We start from the raw sequence: 16,560 nt of genomic DNA, 5'->3' as shown, positions 1-16,560 counted from the left end.
AAGATGTCGCCACAGCCAACCTAACCTTCAGTAAGCACCACCTTGATCAGTCAGCAGCCATCAACATGGAGGCAAGACCCTCCCCTAGAAAAAGCTTGTGACTTGAAGACTCAGATGATGGTTAGCATTTTTTAGCAGTAAAGTATTTTTAAATTAAGGTATGTACACTGTCTTTTTTAGACATAATGCCATTGCACATTTAAGACTATTGCATAGTATACACATAACTTTTATATGCACTGGGAAATCAAAAAGTTCACGTGACTCGCTTTATTGTGATATTTACTTTATTGCAGTGGTCTGAAACCAAACCTGCAATATCTTTGAGGTCTGCTTGTAATGTGTCAATTATACCTCAATAAAAGAAAAAAATGAATGCTTAATGACAAATATAGACGTACTAGGAATTATACTTAAATGTGCCTGTAAGCCGGGGACCTCTGCCTCTGTGCTGTAAGAGAAACTTCTACCCCCAAATCACACTTACCATACTTTGTTTGTGTAGGTTTGATCGTCTGAAGTCCACTCTAACCCCTCAGTCCTATGAGGGCAACACCATGTCTGTTTTGGCCATTGCATCTCCAACACATAGGACATGTTAGAATTGATTTTTAAAAATTGAAGTACATCTATGCAATGAAATGCTGTGCAACCATTAAACAAATTATATAGGGCTATGCCTACAGTCATAGAAAGCTGTCCACAATATATTGTCTCATCAAGAAAAAAAAAAGTCAAGATACAGACAGCACACACTGTAAAAGACAGAGACTAATATATACCAATATATACAGTGGTAATCTCTGAGTGGTGGAATTTTGAAGCATTCTAACTTCTTGATAATGTCTTTATTTTCTGAAGTTTCCAATGAGAAAATGATATAGCTAAAATAATTTCAAAGCTTTTTAAATTTTAAAATAAAAATTTCCCTATTTTCTAATCACTACATTTGGCAAGATTTGGCTCAAACACCATGTACTCAGCAAAGAGAGAATTTCTCCCCTGAAGCTGAGTGTTTTGAGGCCCATGCCCAATCCAAGGGGTGAAGTTTTCTGATTTTCCATGACCTCTACTTTCTCCTCTGCCTGCCCAGTCTGTGGGGTAGAGGAACACTGGGTCACGCAGGCAGGTCAGCCCCCTGCCACTGCATCCTTGGCTTGAACCTCTCCTTCCACCACCAATACCATTTCCCGGTTCACAGTTTATTCAGTGACTATAAGTGCGTAGACCCTGAACATCTATGCTAGACCCTGGATTAGAAGGAAAGCCTGGGGGATTGGCTGGCAAAGAGTCTATGCCCTCAAGGGTATTTCAGGCTCTCTGGGAGACAAAACCCACGTGCACAAGCACACACACACACAAACAATCCCACTTCCTCGAGGCCATGGTGTTCGCACTCTTCCGGTTATTGGGAGCTACTCCTAGAAGCCAGTGTGCCAAGTGGCAGTAGACAGTGTGGACTGCTATGCCTCTTTCCAGCTTATTTCACTGCGTTTTAGTATTTCCAATGACCAAAGTACATGCTCATGGTAGAAATTCTGAAAAGTCCACAAAAACATAAAGAAACAATAAACCCATGCATGATTTTTCCATCTCAGGAATGACCACTGTTAATAGTTCAACAAGTTACTTTTAAACTTTTATTCTGCTTTTATTCTTACGTAGTTGAGATCAAACTGCATATTCAACTTTTTATGCTGTTTTTCCTGACAGTTTATGATTACTATTTACCCATGTCATTAAGCACTTCCTAAAAGCCTTTGTTTAGGGCAGCATGATGGTTCATTATTTGAGCACGTACTATTTGTCCAACACTGTACTGAGCACTGTAGCAGCTGTAAGAACTAACACTGGGGAGTGTTAGCTACTTTTCTAAGAGCTGGACAAGGGGATTATTGCATTTGATCCTTACAACTTTGAGTACTATTACTAATTCCATTGTTCAGAATTTTTTTTAAAAAAGCCTCAGGGGACGGAGCGCAGGGAGAGGACGGGGGTTGGCGGCCTGAACATAGCCTGAAGGGGTTAGTGCGCCACGGCTAGCCGGGAGGGAGTACGGGGAAAAGTCTGCACCTGCCGAAGAGGCAAGAGACTTTTTCTTCCCTCTTTGTTTCCTGGTGCGCGAGGAGAGGGGATTAAGAGCGCTGCTTAAAGGAGCTCCAGAGACGGGCGCGAGCCGCGGCTAAAAGCGCGAACCCCAGAGACGGGCGGGAGACGCTAAGGCTGCTGCTGCCGCCACCAAGGGGCCTGTGTGCGAGCACAGGTCACTCTCCACACCCCCCTTCCGGGGAGCCTGTGCAGCCTGCCACTGCCAGGTTCCCGGGATCCAGGGACAACTTCCCCGGGAGAACGCACGGCGCGCCTCAGGCTGGTGCAACGTCACGCTGGCCTCGGCCGCCGCAGGCCCGCCCCGCACTCAGTGCCCCTCCCCCCCCCCCACCCCCGGCCTGAGTGCGCCAGAGCCCCCGAATCAGCGGCTCCTTTAACCCCGTCCTGTCTGAGCAAAAAACAGACGCCCTCCAGCGACCTACACGCAGAGGCGGGGCCAAATCCAAAGCTGAGCCCCTGGGAGCTGTGAGAACAAAGACGAGAAAGGGAAATCTCTCCCAGCAGCCTCAGGAGCAGCGGATTAAATCTCCACAATCAACTTGATGTACCTGCATCTGTGGAATACCTGAATAGACAAGGAATGATCCCAAATTGAGGAGGTGGACTTTAGGAGCAAGATCTATGATTTTTTTCCCTTTTCCTCTTTTTGTGAATGTGTATGTGTATGCTTGTGTGAGATCTTGTCTGTATAGTCTTGCTTCCACCATTTGTCCTAGGGTTCTATCCGTCCATGGTTTTTAAAAAAATTTTTCTTAATAATTAATTTTAATAACTTTATTATACTTTACCTTCGTTCTTTTTTTCTTTCCTTCCTTCCTTCCCTCCTTTAGACAACGAATCACCCCAAATTGAGGAGGTGGTCTCTGACAGCAAGATTTATGATTTTTCCCCTTTACCTCTTTTTGTGAGGGTGTGTGTGTATGCTTCTGTGTAAGGTTTTGTCTGTATAGCTTTGCTTCCAATATTTGTCCTAAGGTTCTATCCGTCCCTTTTTTTTTTCTAAATAAGTATTTTTTAATTCAATAACTTTATTATACTTTATTTTATTTTTACTGTATCTTCTTTCTTTCTGTCTTTTTTCCTTCTTTCCCTCCTTTCTTCCTTCCACCCTCCCTCCCTCCTTTCTTTCCTTCTTGCCTTCTTTCCTTCTTTCTTTCTTTCTTTCTTTCTTCCTTCCTTCCTTCCGTCCTTTCCTTCTTTCTTTCCTCATACTTCTACTAATTCTCTCTACTTTTTCTCCCTTTTATTCTGAGCCGTGTGGATGAAAGGCTCTTGGTGCTGCAGCCAGGAGTCAGAGCTCTGCCTCTGAGGTAGGAGAGCCCACTTCAGGACACTGGTCAACAAGAGACCTCCCAGCTCCACATAATATCAAATGGCGAAAATCTCCCAGAGACCTCCATCTTAACACCAGCACCCAGCTTCACTCAACGACCAGCAAGCTACAGTGCTGGACAACCTATGCCAAACAACTAGCAAAACAGGAACACAACCCCACCCATTAGCAGAGAGGCTGCCTAAAATCATAATAAGGCCACAGACACCCCAAAACACACCACCAGACGTGAACCTGCCCACTAGAGAGACAAGATCCAGCCTCATCCACCACAACACAGGCACTAGTCCCCTCCACCAGGAAGCCTACACAACCCACTGAACCAACCTTAGCCACTGGAGACAGACATCAAAAACAGCAGGAACTACGAACCTGCAGCCTGCAAAAAGGAGACCCCATACACAGTAAGATAAGCAAAATGAGAAGACAGAAAAACACACAGCAGATAAAGGAGCAAGATAAAAATGCACCAGACCTAACAAATGAAGAGGAAATAGGCAGCTTACCTGAAAAAGAATTCAGAATAATGATAGTAAGGATGATCCGAAATCTTGGAAATAGAATGGACAAAATGCAAGAAACAGTTAACAAGGACCTAGAAGAAATAAAGATGAAACAAGCAACGATGAACAACACAATAAATGAAATTAAAAGTACTCTAGATGGGATCAATAGCAGAATAACTGAGGCAGAAGAACGGATAAGTGACCTGGAAGATAAAATAGTGGAAATAACTACTGCAGAGCAGAATAAAGAAAAAAGAATGAAAAGAACTGAGGACAGTCTCAGAGACCTCTGGGACAACATTAAATGTACCAACATTCGAATTATAGGGGTTCCAGAAGAAGAAGAGAAAAAGAAAGGGACTGAGAAAATATTTGAAGAGATTATAGTTGAAAACTTCCCTAATATGGGAAAGGAAATAGTTAGTCAAGTCCAGGAAGCACAGAGAGTCCCATACAGGATAAATCCAAGGAGAAATACGCCAAGACACATATTAATCAAACTGTCAAAAATTAAATACAAAGAAAGCATATTAAAAGCAGCAAGGGAAAAACAACAAATAACACACAAGGGGAATCCCCATAAGGTTAACAGCTGATCTCTCAGCAGAAACCCTACAAGCCAGAAGGGAGGGGCAGGACATACTGAAAGTGATGAAGGAGAAAAACCTGCAACCAAGACTACTCTACCCAGCAAGGATCTCATTCAGATTTGATGGAGAAATTAAAACCTTTACAGACAAGCAAAAGCTGAGAGAGTTCAGCACCACCAAACCAGCCTTACAACAAATGCTAAAGGAACTTCTCTAGACAAGAAACACAAGAGAAGGAAAAGGCCTATAACGAACTCAAAACAATTTAGAAAATGGGAATAGGAACATACATATCGATAATTACCTTAAATGTAAATGAGCTAAATGCTCCCACCAAAAGACACAGATTGGCTGAATGGACACAAAAACAAGACCCTTATATATGCTGTCTACAAGAGACCCACTTCAGACCTAGAGACACATACAGACGGAAAGTAAGGGGATGGAAAAAGATATTCCATGCAAATGGAAACCAAAAGAAAGCTGGAGTAGCAATTCTCATATCAGACAAAATAGACTTTAAAATAAGGACTATTAAAAGAGACAAAGAAGGACACTACATAATGATCAAGGGATCGATCCAAGAAGAAGATATAACAATTGTAAATATTTATGCACCCAACATAGGAGCACCTCAATACATAAGGCAAATACTAACAGCCATAAAAGGGGAAATCGACAGTAACACATTCATAGTAGGGGACTTTAACACCCCACTTTCACCCATGGACAGATCATCCAAAATGAAAATAAATAAGGAAACACAAGCTTTAAATGATACATGAAACAAGATGGACTTAATTGATATTTATAGGACATTCCATCCAAAAACAACAGAATACACATTTCTCTCAAGTGCTCATGGAACATTCTCCAGGATAGATCATATCTTGGGTCACAAATCAAGCCTTGGTAAATTTAAGAAAATTGAAATTGTATCAAGTATCTTTTCTGACCACAACACCATGAGACTAGATATCAATTACAGGAAAAGATGTGTAAAAAATACAAACACATGGAGGCTAAACAATACACTACTTAATAATGAAGTGATCACTGAAGAAATCAAAGAGGAAATAAAAAAATACCTAGAAACAAATGACAATGGAGACACAACGACCCAAAACCTATGGGATGCAGTAAAAGCAGTTCTAAGGGGGAAGTTTATAGCAATACAAGCCCACCTTAAGAAGCAGGAAACATCTCAAATAAACAACCTAACCTTGCACCTAAAGCAATTAGAGAAAGAAGAACAAAAAAACCCCAAAGCTAGCAGAAGGAAAGAAATCATAAAAATCAGATCAGAAATAAAAGAAAAAGAAATGAAGGAAACAATAGCAAAGATCAATAAAACTAAAAGCTGGTTCTTTGAGAAGATAAACAAAATAGATAAACCACTAGCCAGACTCATCAAGAAAAAAAGGGAGAAGACTCAAATCAATAGAATTAGAAATGAAAAAGAAGTAACAACTGACACTGCAGAAATACAAAAGATCATGAGAGATTACTACAAGCAACTCTATGCCAATAAAATGGACAATCTGGAAGAAATGGACAAATTCTTAGAAATGCACAACCTGCCAAGACTGAATCAGGAAGAAATAGAAAATATGAACAGACCAATCACAAGCACTGAAATTGAAACTGTGATTAAAAATCTTCCAACAAACAAGAGCCCAGAACCAGATGGCTTCACAGGCGAATTCTATCAAACATTTAGAGAAGAGCTAACACCTATCCTTCTCAAACTCTTCCAAAATATAGCAGACGGAGGAACACTCCCAAATTCCTTCTACAAAGCCACCATCACCTTGATACCAAAACCAGACAAGGATGTCACAAAGAAAGAAAACTACAGGCCAATACACTGATGAACACAGATGCAAAAATCCTCAACAAAATACTAGCAAACAGAATCCAACAGCACATTAAAAGGATCATACACCATGATCAAGTGGGGTTTATTCCAGGAATGCAAGGATTCTTCAATATATGCAAATCTATCAATGTGATAAACCATATTAACAAATTGAAGGAGAAAAACATATGATCATCTCAATAGATGCAGAGAAAGCTTTTGACAAAATTCAACACCCATTTATGATAAAAACCCTGCAGAAAGTAGGCATAGAGGGAACTTTCCTCAACACAATAAAGGCCATATATGACAAGCCCACAGCAAACATCAACCTCAATGGTGAAAAACTGAAAGCATTTCCACTAAGATCAGGAACAAGACAAGGTTGCCCACTCTCACCACTGTTATTCAACATAGTTTTGGAAGTTTTAGCCACAGCAATCAGAGAAGAAAAAGAAATAAAAGGAATCCAAATCGGAAAAGAAGAAGTAAAACTGTCACTGTTTGCAGATGACATGATACTATACATAGAGAATCCTAAAGATGCTACCAGAAAACTACTAGAGCTAATCAATGAATTTGGTAAAGTAGCAGGATACAAAATTAATGCACAGAAATCTCCGGCATTCCTATATACTAATGATGAAAAATCTGAAAGTGAAATCAAGAAAACACTCCCATTTACCATTGCAACAAAAAGAATAAAATATCTAGGAATAAACCTACCTAAGGAGACAAAAGACCTGTATGCAGAAAATTATAAGACACTCATGAAAGAAATTAAAGATGATACAAATAGATGGAGAGATATACCATGTTCTTGGATTGGAAGAATCAACATTGTGAAAATGACTCTACTACCCAAAGCAATCTATAGATTCAATGCAATCCCTATGAAACTATCACTGGCATTTTTCACAGAACTAGAACAAAAAATTTCACAATTTGTATGGAAACACAAAAGACCCCGAATAGCCAAAGCAATCTTGAGAACGAAAAAAGGAGCTGGAGGAATCAGGCTCCCTGACTTCAGACTATACTACAAAGCTACAGTAATCAAGACAGTATGGTACTGGCACAAAAACAGACATATAGATCAATGGAACAGGATAGAAAACCCAGAGATAAACCCACGCACATATGGACACCTTATCTTTGATAAAGATGGCAGCAATGTACAGTGGAGAAAGGACAGCCTCTTCAATAAGTGGTGCTGGGAAAACTGGACAGCTACATGTAAAAGTATGAGATTAGATCACTCCCTAACACCATACACAAAAATAAGCTCAAAATGGATTAAAGACCTAAATGTAAGGCCAGAAACTATCAAACTCTTAGAGGAAAACATAGGCAGAACACTCTATGACATAAATCACAGCAAGAGCCTTTCTGACCCACCTCCTAGATTAATGGAAATAAAAACAAAAATAAACAAATGGGACCTAATGAAACTTAAAAGCTTTCGCACAGCAAAGGAAACCATAAACAAGACCAAAAGACAACCCTGAGAATGGGAGAAAATATTTGCAAATGAAGCAACTGACAAAGGATTAATCTCCAAAATTTACAAGCAGCTCATGCAGCTCAATAACAAAAAAACAAACAACCCAATCCAAAAATGGGCAGAAGACCTAAATAGACATTTTGCCAAAGAAGATATACAGACTGCCAACAAACACATGAAAGAATGCTCAACATCATTAATCATTAGAGAAATGCAAATCAAAACGACAATGAGATATCATCTCACACCAGTCAGAATGGCCATCATCAAAAAATCTAGAAACAATAAATGCTAGAGAGGGTGTGGAGAAAAGGGAACACTCTTGCACTGCTGGTGGGAATGTGAATTGGTTCAGCCACTATGGAGAACAGTATGGAGGTTCCTTAAAAAACTACAAATAGAACTACCATATGACCCAGCAATCCCATTACTGGGCATATGCCCTGAGAAAACCAAAATTCAAAAAGAGTCATGTACCAAAATGTTCATTGCAGCTCTATTTACAATAGCCTGGAGATGGAAACAACCTAAGTGCCCATCATCGGATGAATGGATAAAGAAGATGTGGCACATATATACAATGGAATATTACTCAGCCATAAAAAGAAAGGAAATTGAGCTATTTGTAATGAGGTGGATAGACCTAGAGTCTGTCATACAGAGTGAAGTAAGTCAGAGAGAAAAAGACAAATACCGTATGCTAACACATATATATGGAATTTAAGGAAAAAAATGTCATGAAGAACCTAGGGGTAAGACAGGAATAAAGTCGCAGACCTACTGGAGAACGGACTTGAGGTTATGGGGAGGGGGAAGGGTGAGCTGTGACAAAGCGAGAGAGAGGCATGGACATATATACACTAACAAACGTAAGGTAGATAGTTAGTGGGAAGCAGCCGCATGGCACAGGGATATTGGCTCGGTGCTTTGTGACAGCCTGGAGGGGTGGGATAGGGAGGGTGGGAGGGAGGGAGACGCAAGAGGGAAGACATATGGGAACATATGTGTATGTATAACTGATTCACTTTGTTATAAAGCAGAAACTAACACACCATTGAAAAGCAATTATACCCCAATAAAGATGTTAAAAAAAAAAAAAAAAGCCTCAGTTACAGAAATGTAAAGCATTTGCCCAAAGTCACAGAGGTGGTAAAAGATAGAACTAGGATATGAACCGATAACACATGACTTCAAATCCTACCCAACTTCACTACTGTCTTATGTCGCCTCCCACTTCCCCCAAATGGATAGGAGTGGCTGATAGTAAGCTCTGTGCCAGACACCAGCGTTGATTAATTACATGCAGTAATTTATCTAATTCCCACCATGGTTCCATGATTGTCATCTTTTTACAGATGAGAAAGCTGAGACCTAGAGAGGGTAGGCAATGTGCTTAAAATCACACAGGTAGGGAGTGGTGGTCTTGGGTTTGAGCCCAGCTCTCTGACTCTAGCCCCCAACTTGACTGCTCTTCTCTACTGGAACATAAAACACAGTCTCATTGCCACATCCAATGTCGTGAAGTTTTTTCCTCTGCTTTCTTCTAAGAGTTTTATAGTCTTAGCTTTAATGTTTTGATCCACTTTGAGTTAATTTTTGTGTATGGTGGGAGGTAAGGGTCCAGCTTCATTCTTTTGCATGTGGATATCCAGGTTCTCCGGTCCATTTGTTGAGAAGACTGCCCTTTCTCCACCGAATGGTCTTGACACCCTTGTTGAAAATCATTTGACTATATATGTGAGGGTTCATTTCTGGGCTCTCTATTCTATTTCATTTGTCTATACTTTTGTCTTTATGCCAGTACCATGTTGTTTTGATTAATTTAGGTTTGTATTAAGTTTTGAAATCAGGAAGTATAAGACCTCCAACTTTATTCTTTTTGTCCCCAAGATTTCTGGGGGCTATTTGGTATCCCCTGAGATTCCATATGAATTTTAGGATAGATTTTTCTATTTCTGCAAAAAAAAAAAAAAAAAAAGGAATTGGGATTTTGAAACCGTCCACAACAAAAACATGTAAATCAATAACTGTAGTAAAACGCTGTGAGTGTTGGGAACCACTAATCTTCCCCACTAAACTGTGAGCATTTCAAGGGTAATCATTTCATATGTATCCTCCTCAGCATATATTACTGAATCATGTGCTGGGCAGCACTCGATGCCTCTGAATGAATCAGGATTACAGAGCATCAAATACTTATTTCCTTGTCTGACAAAAAATCAAGATATTTTAAGAACTGAACAGAACAAACTGCAAATAAACAGATATCTTCTTTATGATCAGACTTCAAATTTCTACGTAAAGTAAAACAAAATTGAGCGCTGGCTGGCACAAACACGTCATAATTTCCATGATTATATAAGAGCTTCGAGGGGTGCGAAGTAAAGTGTATGGGGCATTTTTCTATAGTTTAAAACAAGTAGAACCTCTCCCCACCCCCGAGCCAGCTGCAGTTTAATAAAACCTAAAGGTGATATATAGAGATATCTATATCTATCTATCTCTCCTGACCATCAAGGGTAAGTGGTTTATTATTTCAGAGACTATTATTACTGGCTGCATGCTCATTGTAGATGCTCAGGATTGGATGTGGTTTATTCTGTTTATAGCATTAGTACTGTTTTTTAAGTTTAAATAAACTAAACAGATTGAAGAATTGAAGTTTGCATAGTAATGTTGTTATATAATATAAAAGGTATGAAACATAAACTTCTTCCTTCCTTCTGTGGAGTCTAATGAAACTGCCAGTTATTTATTTTAGCACAAGAAACTCTTGGCCTGCAGAGCACAGGAAAGACAGAAGAAACGCTTGCTTTGATGCTTCTAGAATTAACCCAAGAGGCCTTGTAAACCAAGATAGCAAAACTGCCCTTACACTGCCAGACCAGGCACTGTCTCCTCTGTGCCCCCTTTTCTTAGCAAACAAAATTCCAAGAGCTCATGAAGAAATAGTCCAGCAGTGGTGATGTGTGGGGAGAGAATTCACTTTTATCTAGGCCAGGAGGGCTCCAACTTTTATGGAACACAGACCTCTTTGAAATCTGATGAAACATTTGAACTGTGATTCCCCCACCCAAACCCAAATGTAAACATACTTGCAAAATTTTACATATGATTTCAGGGGGTTCACAGACTAGAACTTCTGGTCTACTGAATGCCAACTTTGTATTACATACTGTGCTAGGTGAATTAATACAACGTCATATACATTAATCTGGCAAGTGATGATGTTTGGGTCCAAGGGTTAAAGGGAAGTGTTACAGAGTAACAACTTTGCTGGTTTATTTTAATTGATTTGCCAGGAAAAGAGCTCCAGAGGTTGAAGAGCTGGGCATAGTAAAAAGACCTGCTAAGTCACTGTCTGGTAAAGAAGGTGGACTTGTCCAATGAGAGGTCTGGCCTTTGCCCTCAGGCCCTGGGAGGGAATCAGTGTCGTACCTGATAGGAGGGTCTTTGCTTAGGGAGAAATAGGGCCACACCAGATGTTAGGGTAGGGCCAGCCATATACAATAGTCTGAGGTGGGACCTGGCCACCTGAAAGAGACGAAACACGTACTTTTGAGTGAAGGCTTTAGATCATGCAGTTGACCTGGAGACTGAGATCAATGACCTGGGCAATCAATCAATCATATCTACGTAATGAAGCCCCAGTGAAAGCGCTGGACACTGAAGTTTAGGTGAACCTCCCTTGTTGGCAATATTCCATGTATACTGTCACATGTTGATGCCCAAGGGTAACACGTCCTTGAGGATGATGGAAGCTCTGTGTTTGGACGTTCCCAGACTCTGCTCTATGCACCTCTTCCTTTGACTAATTCTGGTCTGTATCCTTTGCCCATAATAAACCACAGCTGTGAGTATAATACCTTTCAGTGAGTTCCAGGAGTTCTTCTATCAAATTATCAAACTTGAAGGTGATTGAAGGACGTGCCCCCCAAACTTGCTGTTGGTGTCAGAAGTGAGACTGTGCCCTCCAACTTTGTTGTTAGATCGTAACTCCTTGCAGGGTCTTGGGCAGACTTGGCAGTCTGGAGGACTGCGCCCCAATCTCACCATTTGGCTAACTCTGTGTAGCCACTTTCAAGCAGCGCTCAATCAGCTCCCCCAGGGTCTGCTGGTAAGTTGTCAGAGGATTTCTAGACCCTCTGTCCTGGGGCAAGCCTAGCCGTGGGAAGCCCCCTGACTCCTGATGTGGAGCAGTGGGGAGGGACCCATGAACACTCAAATCAAGGTAAGTCAATACCTTAGTTAACTTTTCTCATGGTAGAGTCACTCTTTTAACCTCTCACACCCAAGTTCACCCCAACAAGACTGGAAGGAAACTTAGCAAAAATGGACTCTCGGGTGCAGCAGAGACCTCAGTTTTGCTCTCTAGAACTGCTTACAACAGTCTCTGTTTCTAAGACCAAGGAAATACCTTCCTAGGTAGGCACCATAAGTACCAACAACTGATCCATACAGAGGTTTCCCCAAAAACATTTGGTCCTGAGCTTATACTGACTTGAGATCTTAAAAGAGCACATGACATTCACGACTAAACGGAGCTGGCTTTTTTTAATAGGTACGTCCATGTTTATTACCTATTGAAGAAGAAACCCAGGAGACAAACATTTAGTCAACAAGATAAGCAAATGAAATAAGCTAGAAAGATGCCTTAGAATGGTGGAGAGGCAGGTAATCGTCCAACTATTTCCAACCCTTTTCTTTCATCCCTTCTCCCAAACTAGCATGAGACTCAAACCTAGAGATTAAGTGGAAATCAATACCACTCTGCTCCCAAAGTGCGCTGAGGAATCACAGATTCATTAATAAACGTGCACCGAATACTTTATGGGCTTGAAGTACTTTGTTAGGTGTTCTGAGGTGGGTGGGAGCTTTGGTTCAAGACTTTTTAAGATAAGACCCTGCTCCAAAGGACTCACAGCCCAGTAAGAGAAATGGAACACATGCACCTAACATAAGAATATAAGAAAAGCAGGGTTCAAAAGAGACCATGTGGAATATAATAAAAATAAATAACGACTTCATGGTAATTCAAGAGAGGGATATTTTGGGGGTAAACAGAAGAAGTACCAGATTTTACATGGAGGAATTAGTGTTTTAGGTCACCTAAATAAAACTGTGGTCATTACAAAGAAATACCATTAACTAGAGACTTAGAATATTAGTACTCTGGAAAGATAAAAAGCAAAAAAAAAATGAAGGAAATAATTTTATACCAGAGTTTCCCTAAGACAATTGAGACAAAAAATCAGAAAGGGTTAGCTGTCCTAACCCAAGGGGCTAGATCTTCTCATCCTGGGTCTCCTCAGAAAGCAGTTACAGCAGGACCGGAATGATGCAGGGGCTTGGACAAGATCCTATAGGGAGTAAGTGGCTGACCGGTGACTCTAACTCAGGCCTGTTTGGTGTTAAAGCACGCAGCAAGTCCAAAGGGCAACGTGCCACAGCTTGGGGGCAATGGCAGGGCTCAGCATCAGGAGGGACGAGGGGTGAGAGCCTTGAGGGGAAATGAGCGCATCAGCGGAGGAGCCCCAGAGGCGGCAGCAGCAAAGGTAGACCCGGCACTGGGGTTTCAAACAAACCACCGCTTCTTGGCAGGATGCGAGGACACGGCTGAGGGTGGGACTGGGGTAGGGTTGCCTCTGGGAGAGATGGAATGCTGGTCCAGACGAAGAGAGGTAAAGCCTAGGTTTTATGGATGTGTGAAATGTTTCCTGTGTTTTCCTTTGATCCCGCCGCCCCACCAAGGCAAGGGGACCAGCAGGGGCTCCCCCTCTGTACTCTCGCTGCTACCTGAAAGGAAGTTGTATTTTCTGGACTTGTACTAGTGAAAACACAATTTACAAATTCTGTCCCTGATACCCACCTAGACCAGTTACTGGCTTAAATACTGAAGCTCTAACTCTTTAAAAGAATAGAGAAATAAACCTGCCTTATTTCTCTCCTTATCTGCAGCCTTCACTTCTCCCACAAAGAGCCGGGGAGCTGACTAGAGCACTCCGAAGAATTCTAGAAACTACCAAGGGAAACAGCAGCATCTCACCTCCAGACTCGAGGGCGCACTGCCCAACTTTTGTGCTTCGGCCACTCTTTCTTCTGAAATAATTCAGGAAAAAGCTACAGACACATGCAACAGGAAAGCAATACGAGCTGAACTCTGAGCTTCTGAGATTCTACGAAGGCGCAATTAGGATCAGATAGTAAGGTGGAAAGGAAGGTACTCAGAGAAATCAACCCAAGCTCAACAGGAAGAATGAATTTGCCGGGAAAAAGAGGGAAGCAGTGTAGGAACAGATTTGCGTTCTGAGAGACCACTGTTTCCCCTCATTCTCTGTAGCCTCCGTTTTCCTGACTGTAAATGGGGATAAAAGTACCTGCCTGAGGGGAGACTATTTTGGACAAAGAGGTTTAACAACCAAATGATAATGTGTGACCTTGTTTGGCCCCGGGGGTGAACAAACTAATTTTAAAAGATACTTCCAAGACAATAAAAAAAAAAAAAATCAAGATGGACTAGGTCTTAGATGATAGCAAAGAATTACGATGTTTATGTTCTGAAGAACACGTCTATATTTTTTCGAGGTACACAGATGTAGAGGTAACATGATATGAGTTCTGGAATTTGCTTTGACATCCTTAGTAACAAGGAAGGGAGAGGAGGAGGGAGTTCGAATTTTCAAAGGCTTCTTTCCATCTCCACCCAGCTGTAAACAGCCAATTCATCCCAAGCTGCCTCCTCGAAAACGTACGGCCACATTGAACACCCAAACCTTCCTAAAATATTCTCCAACATGAGCCACACGAGATGCTGGCTCCTAGCAGGGGCTACCTGCAGGAATTACATATTCTCAAATCAATCGCTTGACGTTTTTACAGGCATCACAAAATCTACACCTTTGCTCCAGCCTAAGTCAACAACAAAAGCATCGGCCACGGCTGCCTATATTACAGGATCCGTGTAAATCAGCAGTTGCCTTTAGGCTCCAGGGGCCTCCAAATTTGACCAGCTGCTCAAAACAGTAAAATCTCATTAGCTCAATGTCCAGCCACTCAACAGTGAGGCTGACTTCAAAGTCACACTCTGCCACCAAAGAGAGAATAACCAGAAAACTTCTGTATTTATAAGTTACTTAACAAGCTGAGAACTTGATTTTTTCTCAATAGGAAAAAAGGGATTGTGTGCTATTTAAGGGTTTTGTTTTGTTTTTTTCCTTTTTAACTACTTCTCCCCTTCCTTTTATGAGGAGAAACTTTTTTCCTGGTGGAAAAGAATTGATAGGACTCTACTTCCTTATGATCAAGATGGGAAATTAGATATTAAAAGGCATTTGCACAAGCTTGACGTTGACTGTTTTGATCCACTGAAAAATTCCAATTAGTGATCATTTTTGACTTGGGCATCAGGCTGGGAAAAGATGGCATTAACTCTTCTCTCTGCTGAATAATGTTATGGAAGGAGGGGTCGCGTTTATTGGTATTTATGTCAAATTCATTCTATACCAGCCATCTTTCTTAAACACATCATCAGCACTGAAATAGCTGGTTGGCAAGTATATGGGACATGAATGCTGTCCCAATATCTATCAGATGGTGAAAAAAGAGGAAAAAACTGCGAGCGTGTGTGCGTCCATTAATTTTTATTTTTCTTGTTTTGGGCCGGGAGATGGGGATACTGAGAGAAGCTATTTACAAAGCCCAGTTGCTCTCTGATCCTTTGCTGCTCCAGGCGATATCTGCCACTCATGTTGTCAGTGAGCACCAGATGTTTTCATCACTTTGTTAGTGGTCTACAGATAGCCAGAGTCTGATGACCATGCATGTGCTTATTGGTTTGATGCAGGGTTTATGGAGGGCATGGTGGTGAGCAAGGGCACTGGGAGAAGGTGGGCGGCGGAAGCTGGTGAGCTTGACTGTATCCTACCTACCTTTGGCCAGGGATAAGCTTTTGCATGGAGCACGTCTGTCAGGACGGCAAAAGCCCACTGATGGGAAACAAGCTCTCAGGACCAAGACTTGCTAAGAGTGGTCCAGCTGGCACATTGAAGGATGGAAGCCCACACCTGCCTGGACCAAGAAATCCTTCCCCGGAAAAAATGCTGCCACGTGCACAGCCTGTGCTTGTGTCTTACCTCTTTCACACTTTATTTTTATCATCATAATCCATTCCGCCTCTTCCAGAAGCTATTCTGCAAGATCTCAGCTTTTAAGTCGAAGAGAATAAAAGAGATATTGGTCATCATGTCACTGTCATTTTTTTTTTTTTTTAAAAACCAGTCTCCAATTATTTTCACGGTAGCTTTTGAAAAGGAGGCCGAGTGACACTAACATGTTTCTATTCAAATTGAACACTGCTTCACTATTGCATGATCTCACTACACGAAGTTTCAGGACAGCACTAGTTTGTTTTGTTTTTTTTAACTTCTACAAGCACACCTTGTCATACTGTGCTTTGCTTTACTGCGCTTCGCAGAGACTGCATTTGTTACAAATTGAGGATTTGTGGCCACCCTGCAGCAAGCACTATTGGCACTATTTTACCGACAGCATTTGATCACTTCATGTCTCCGTCACATTTTGGCAATTCTTGCAATATTTCAAAGCTTTTTATTACGGTTATATTTGTTAGGGTGATCTGTGATTAATGATCTTTCATGTCA

The 16,560-nt window shown here is 41.3% G+C and overlaps 1 long non-coding RNA gene across 1 annotated transcript in view; it reads right to left on the bottom strand.

Annotated features, from left to right (window-relative positions):
* LOC141276895 (uncharacterized) overlaps positions 1 to 16,560 on the bottom strand; it is a 185,687-nt gene that overhangs the window by 24,057 nt on the left and 145,070 nt on the right. The gene's annotated exons all lie outside the window — the stretch shown is intronic.

Source organism: Tursiops truncatus, chromosome 17, assembly GCF_011762595.2.
Source record: "Tursiops truncatus isolate mTurTru1 chromosome 17, mTurTru1.mat.Y, whole genome shotgun sequence".
NCBI lineage: Eukaryota > Metazoa > Chordata > Mammalia > Artiodactyla > Delphinidae > Tursiops > Tursiops truncatus.
The sequence above is the reverse complement of the archived record's forward strand: the minus strand, read 5'-3'. Positions and strand labels throughout refer to the sequence as shown.